This window comes from Limulus polyphemus, unplaced genomic scaffold (genome assembly GCF_000517525.1).
Source record: "Limulus polyphemus unplaced genomic scaffold, Limulus_polyphemus-2.1.2 Scaffold2043, whole genome shotgun sequence".
In the NCBI taxonomy this organism is placed as follows: domain Eukaryota; kingdom Metazoa; phylum Arthropoda; class Merostomata; order Xiphosura; family Limulidae; genus Limulus; species Limulus polyphemus.
In genome coordinates, this window is record NW_013667653.1 from 209,122 (window position 1) to 216,745 (window position 7,624).

General features: G+C 33.7%; 2 long non-coding RNA genes across 2 annotated transcripts in view; both read right to left on the bottom strand.

The window, feature by feature from the left end:
* LOC106465762 overlaps window positions 1–6,562 on the bottom strand; it is a 35,517-nt gene extending 28,955 nt beyond the window's left edge. Inside the window, exon 1 of the long non-coding RNA XR_001291221.2 lies at window positions 6,519–6,562. This is a non-coding gene — a long non-coding RNA (uncharacterized LOC106465762). The remainder of the gene's footprint in view (window positions 1–6,518) is intronic.
* On the bottom strand, window positions 960–2,722 carry LOC111087352. Its single transcript, XR_002612051.1, has 2 exons — window positions 2,655–2,722; window positions 960–1,034 (listed from the first exon to the last, which is right to left on the bottom strand). It is a non-coding gene; the product is annotated as an uncharacterized LOC111087352 (long non-coding RNA).
* Window positions 6,563–7,624: the final 1,062 nt, after the last annotated feature.

Here is a 7,624-nt window from a genome sequence, read left to right on the forward strand (position 1 = left end):
AACCTCTGGGCCATAGTCGAACGGCAAGTCAAGAAACAAACAAACAACAAAAAAAAACCAACTTCGAAGAGCGATCTACTCTAAGTTTTGAAGCAAGAGTGGGCGAAAATCCCACAATCTCAAATTGACGAGATGATTCTCACGATGTCCCAAAGGATCAACGAACTCCACGAAGTGAAAGGAAGATCTACTAGATATTAATAAAATTATAAATATATCAATTCATGTGAATATGACTGAAAATTTTCATTTTTTTTTTCTGAAAAGGTGGCGTCTATTTACTTGTGACCACGCTGTGTACTTTTATACAGTATGTTTGACGATATTTGTTCCTTACCGAGAATGGCACGGACAGTCAAGTGGTCAAGGCGCCTAGTGCTAAGCCTACTTTTACGGTCAGCGAACTGTATCTATCCACTTCTGGTTTCATGTAAAATGTTGTTTGCGAATTTAGAAAGGGAGATTGCACAGTACTTCGAACGTGAAGTTCTGTATCCAACTACACAGCAATTCCTCTTGCTTCGATTCTTCTTCTTGACTATTGCATCATTTAACTATACATTATTATCCATCACTGGTTTTGCTGGACCACTTTTATTTGCATCCAGAAATATCTGTCCGTTTTCAGGATTATCAATATTAAGAAATGTAATACAATGCTATTTTTCATTAACTTTGTTCCAAAACTGTTAAAATCTACTTGAGTATATTAAATACACAAGGACAGACACACACATCACACTGAAAGCACAATCTCTGGTTCTAGTGCTCTTAGCTTATCTGTCCTCTGATAGAACAGCGGAAAGTTTACGCAATTACACTGCTAAAAGCCGGGGTTCGATTCTCCGCTGTGGACATAGCAGATAGCCCAAAGTGGCTTTGTTCTAAAACAGTAAACACACACACACACACACACACACAAACAGCTTAACTTACCATATACTTATTTCCATGTTTTGTTCGAAGCATACGAGTTACTTCTTTTAAGTTACTCCTGTACGTAGCATCTGTTCCGGACTCAGGAAAAGTCAGGACTGTTGGGAAGTCATAAGAAAATTAAAACTAACTATGTGCTTGAACGAACTCAAGTATAACAATAAATCGTACAAGTAAAGACTATATATGCTCTTGAGAAATTCAGCTTTGATTATTTGTAGCTTAAGTTTATAAAGTTCTCGTCTTCATGGCTAAAGCACATCCACATTAAAATGAAACGCGCCGAATAAATATAAGAAATAAAAATTATGGTTGCTAAGTTTCTGACCCGTGCATATTATATGCGAAATTAAACTATTACAAATCAATTATTCTACTACGGATCTCTCAGTGGGCCAGTGATAAGTTAGATTTACATCGCTAAAGTCCGGAATTCGATTCCTCGCGGCGGACTGAGCCAGATAGCCTATTATATAGCTTTGAGCTAAAATTTACTTCTGTGCCCTCCCACCCCAAATGGGGAGCGATAACTTTATGGACTTACATCGCTAAAATCCGGGGTTCGATTCATTACTATAGACATGACACAGTTAGCCCATTATGTAGTTTTTGCGCTAAAAAAATTGTTTGTTTGTAGTTAAGCACAAAGCTACACAATGGCTATCTGTGCTGTGCCTACCACGGGTAACAGTATTTAGCTTTATAAGCCTTTAGACATTTTGCTATAATAATTTAATAAATGCTAATAACAAATATTAATTGAAAACAAGGAAAAACAACTTGAAATTATTAGGTTGGACATGGTGCATTGGTTATCGTACCGAGCTGTGAAACAGAACTTCAATCATTGATATGCCACAGGTAAAGATGTTATAGCTGTGCTAGACTGTCCCGCTTTTCGATTAATTAAAAGGAATTATATAGAGGGTAGGTGTTGATGAGCGATTTAGGCATTAGTATGCCCGAACCTCGGAATCTCTGTTTCTAGCTGTTTAGCCCATGTGTCGCATAAGGTGCTGTTCAGGTTGAAAATGCCAAATTAAGTTTTTGAACCACGGTTGATATTATACGCACGTCAATCTGTTTTGTCACTTTCTTTCACACGAATCGGTATGTCCCAGTAGTCAGTGTACCACGACAATGAATTCGAGGGTCCGCGAAAACGCGTTCTTCATTTGGGGGGCGTGGGTGCGCTATAAGAGTGATGGTCAATTCCTGCTATTCGAACAGATGAGCGTAGCCCAAGATTTGGCTGTAGTCGCTTTTTTTGATCAGTTGCCTTCACTCTAGTCTACAGGTTGAAAATGAAAAATGGCTATGCGCAGATAACCATTTTAAGTAACTTCGCGCGAAAATTCTGAAAACAACAACAACAAATCCATCTTTACAAACAGGACACAGGCTAAATTATCTTTAACGTTTTTCTTGTTATTATTTTATTTTAATGGTGTTGAAAATTACAGCCGTATCTACAAAATGGCATGTGTGGTAAAATCAATCTTCCTTCTTTCCGGAATCTGTCTTAATGAATCAACTTTCGAACATCTATTTCTGACAGCAATCGCTAAAACATACGTTGGTTTAGATAGGCGTGTAGTGAGTTTCATATTTTCCTCTTATTAAAGCTGTGAAATGACAGAAACAGTTCTTCAATTTATGTTGTTTTTCCAGTACCAGTAGTTTTAAGAAGAGAATTTCTCATCTTTCATTATACTTACCGATAATACGTTCTGTAATGTATGTTATGTCCATCATAAAACTGGGTGGTCTTTCCGTTTCCCTGGCAGAAAAAATTATAAAATTATATGTATGGCTAACCTGCTATTTATTCGTTAATCTGTAGACATTACATAAATTCCACAATTCAAAATATCTGTTAACTTCCATGTATATAAAGTACATCAACAAAATATATTATTCAAACCCCTATATTATTTTAGAAGAACTAATAGTTTAAACGTATCCAGCACCACAAATTATATCGACTATTCCAAAACGTGTTTCTGGGAGATATTATAGTTTTATAAATCTTTATAGTAAAACAAATGATTTTTTTTTATCTTTAAATACAGCCTTTTAATAGTATATATGATTGGTGTGTGTATATATATATAATTTGTTTTCCATAAAATGATTTGTTTATATGGTTATAGTAATTTATAGGACTTTTTCAACTTTCCCTTTTCGGTATCAAAACCTGAATTATCACTTAGTTTATTCACTGTTATAAAATGCTCCTGTTTAATTCAAGCAAAAATATTTATTGTCACAAATTTGTCTAATTAATCAATTTGGGATAGAATTAAAACTTCTCTCCGAAGCCCGCATTGTTGAACTTACTGTTACGTCTCCGTTTGTTAAATAATTTTCCGTAACTTCGTTCCGACGAAACTTTAGCGACTCAAGTCCTTACTTAATAAAACTGGTTTATTCTTTCCGAATATAACTTTACGATACACTTAATTTCAACAATCGCGCTAAAACAAACGCTATAACAACGAACGTGCTCAATAATACTCTCTGACTGCAGATCAATTACTCACTGTCTACACACACATTATTGTCCCGTCACGTTGTCACCCTCTTTTATATACCAGACCACACTATATCTAGTAAATGCTAGAGCATTCGCCGAGGTACAGGATAGTTCTAGAAATGTGGCGTGACACTAGTCATGTGACTTCGCTGACGCAACAATATATATGTATATACTTTAATATGTATTCTAGATAGAATATTTTAAGTAACATTTTTATAACTATCTTTTGTGAAGTCTGCTTCCAAGCATTATTCTTCAGAATAATTATTGTTAGCACAGAAGCACATTCGAAGGAATTCTCTACGGTGTACACAACCTGTACTTAAAAACCAAATAAAACTTTTGTCTTTATGAACTCGAATAGCACCACAACCGCTAATTACATTGAGAGGTATTTGTCGTGTCATAAGTACAATCAGAAATTAGGCGAAATTATCTGTACGGAAATATCCCACGACAATCAGACCTTGTTATCACACTCTAGTGAGTACAAATATATCGAGTCGATTTTTAATCTTAAGAATAGAGCTAATTGTTAAGTAACGCTGTCAGTTTCAATGACATAAATTACTGAGTTAAGCCTTTTATTATGAATTTGGTCGTTAAATTTAGTCTTAACAAAGTGTAGGCGTGCTGTTGTAATCATGACCCTTCTAGGCGTGTCTTTAGGTTTTCTCTACGACGGTATTGTTAATAATGACAAGGGTGGAAAGCTTTTGGCGTGGCATATCACCAGCTTTTTACGTACTTTCTCATTTAGCTGAAAGTCAGAAATCTCGTTATCAGAACGTTGTTGAGGGAGAGAATATTCTTATACTGTTACTTTAATTAACTTTTGAAGAAATCTAACAAACATTTTGATTATCCTAATATGTTTTTCCAGTTTATGAGATACAAAATAAATTGATGATTAGTTCATTACAGAAAATATGGATGAAGAAGAGAGAAATAAGTAATATTTTTTCGGTTTATGTGGCTGATAAGGTTGTATATAAGATATATTTTATCTACTTGCTATCGCCGACATTTTGCTGTGGGCCGGGCATGGCTACCGATCGAACGGTCCAAGTTCTGAGACGTGACGTCGCTGAAAGAGTTTCGCATTTTCAGCTGTATGCGCGTTATAAAAGTGGCAGTCAGTTCTGTTGACGAACCCCCACCCCTCCCCTTGCGAAGGTGGGTTCTGTTGACTAAATGATATACCTATAACCCAAGAGGACTCTGACCTCGCCATTTAGCCCACGTGCACGAACGAAAAGGTTGAAAATTCCAGTCCCATTCCAAATTTAGCGGCATAGCGGCTCATAAAATAGCTCTGAATTTTTTTCAAGTACAAACTTTTAGCTCATATCTCCGTCATCATTTGACCGATTCGAGATCTAATTACAGTTTTGGACTCAGAAGGACAAACTCTTTCGATTGATGTATTTCACCACGCCCAAGGTCTCGTAGAATAATTTACACTAATTCTGCCTAAAAGAATTTCAATTTGAGGGTAGGTTGACATAGATATAGATGTTTAAATTTCCCACGCCAACGCTATCGCAAAAATACATTATTTTACTAGCTTTAAAGCCTTCAAGCGGTTAAAAATATATAAAAAATTTAGTTTTACGTTAACTTATTCCGAGAAAAGGTTACATAGTTTCAAAACATTATATATTAATAGGTTCTTGATATCTCTGAAATTACTGAATAAATCTAAATTATCTATAGCATGTGAATATTCCGCACACACTTGATATACAAAGGTACACTATTTTTCTTGGTCTTAATTACAAGAATAATTGCACGTGAATACAACAATGTAAAATATTTTTGTAGTCAAAGAGTCCATATTGTTTCCGAGCAGAAATGAAATGTTGAAAACGAGAAATAAATGGGATGTATACGTTTCTTTTTCTTATTCTATGACAAGTTAGTACTCGAAACGGACACGTTCGAGAAAGATTAATGACGATGCGCTACTTGTCGTTACTGACGATATTTCTTTTTTGTGAATCTCTTGTTAGTAAAAGTCTGCTCAGTAACAAGAATCACTTTAATATACTGTTGCTTTTATCGACTTCTATTTTTCTTTTGGTTTTGGAAAAAAACCATAGTCTATTGAGAGGACACGTCACGAAGAACATGGAAACGAAAACTATTTCTTAACGGTACACAGAAACTGTAGTTACATAACGAATGTTAAGTCAAGAAGCAAACACTGGGAACAGAGCTTCGTCTCCCAAATGTGATACAGAAATCAATGTTACTTTCCTCATAGATTTTATTAATAAAATCAATGGTTAATAAAAACTTCATTGAGAAAACTTGAGGGAAATGAGATCAGAATGAAGGATCAACAAAAAAAAGTAAAGTTTGTAACGATGTTCAATTCACAAAGTTTACACTTCACGTGGACCGAAACAAAGGATATCAGAGAATCGGAAAATAAAAAATATTAACTAAATTTTGGACATCCAAAAATAAAATAAAAAGAGATCTGAGTTTATTCTTATACTTTAAATACAAATATAACTGTCTTTTGGGATTGTGTTTAAACTACAATGTTTTTCCCTTTATTTTTAATATTTGCATTGCGAACCCACAGTTTTAGTATATAAATTTTACGAATACTTCAAAATGATAATTACATCGAATATTAAACTCAGCCTTTTCAAGTAATTTTCAAACTTATACAGGATATAAAGAGCTCAGTTGACTTTTGTTTGTGTGAGTCCTAGTTTAACTGAATATTCGAACTTTTAGTCATATATATTTTTCTGTAAGATGATAAATCTCTCTAATTCTATCCAGACATGATCTTCTCAAGTTACTAACTGGACTACAACATTTCTTTATATATAAAAATTTCTAGACTGAAATATACTGTATGTTGTGTATTATTATTATGCAATACAGAACCGTACGTAATTTTAAAACATTTTATAATTAATATTATTATTATTATTACGTAACAAAACAATATTTAACGAAGATTAAAATAGAAGAACACAAATGAAAAGTATTTAAATAACAAAAAGATCGTCCAAATGCTTACCTAAACGCTGAGCGTTTGCTGGAGTTCGTACAGCGCCACCTATAGATGGAAAACATGCAGCGCAGTTAAACACATATCATGCAAGATCATGCAACACATCAAATTAACAACTTATTTACAAAACCATGCTTTTAACCTATACTCGGCTGTTGTTGTGCATGGTCAAAAATAATGGGTTTGTATTTAACCTAACATGATTATTGGTTAGTTTATTTAACGAAGCTCTGACTACTCATCAAACACTGTTAATAATTTTAATTCACACCTCTTATGTTTGTGCTTTATGCATACAATTATTGCATAGACATTTTGTGTTCCTTTAAGGAAGCATAACTCTATAACGTGTTACTCCTCACAAATGTTTCTCATGCTCAATATACCATGTTTTCAACTGTTTGTCATGTTCAATATACCATGTTTTCAACTGTTTGTCATGTTCAATATACCATGTTTTCAACTGTTTGTCATGTTCAATATAGTATGTTTCAACTGTTTCTCATGTTCAATATAGTATGTTTCAACTGTTTCTCATGTTCAATATAGTATGTTTCTACTGTTTCTCATGTTCAGTATACCATGTTTTTAACTGTTTGTCATGTTCAATATACCATGTTTTCAACTGTTTGTCATGTTCAATATACCATGTTTTCAACTGTTTGTCATGTTCAATATACTATGTTTTCAACTGTTTGTCATGTTCAATATACTATGTTTTCAACTGTTTGTCATGTTCACTATAGTATGTTTTCCACTGTTTGTCATGCTCAATATAGTATGTTTTCAACTATTTCTCATGTTCAGTATACCATGTTTTTAACTGTTTGTCATGTTCAATATACCATGTTTTCAACTGTTTGTCATGTTCAATATATTATGTTTTCAACTGTTTGTCATGTTCAATATACCATGTTTTCAACTGTTTCTCATGTTCAATATACTATGTTTGAACTGTTTCTCATGCTCAATATAGTATGTTTTCAACTGTTTCTCATGTTCAGTATACTATGTTTTCAATTGTTTCTCATGTTCAGTATACTATGTTTTCAAATGTTTCTCATGCTCAATATACCATGTTTTCAACTGTTTCTCATGTTCAATATACTATG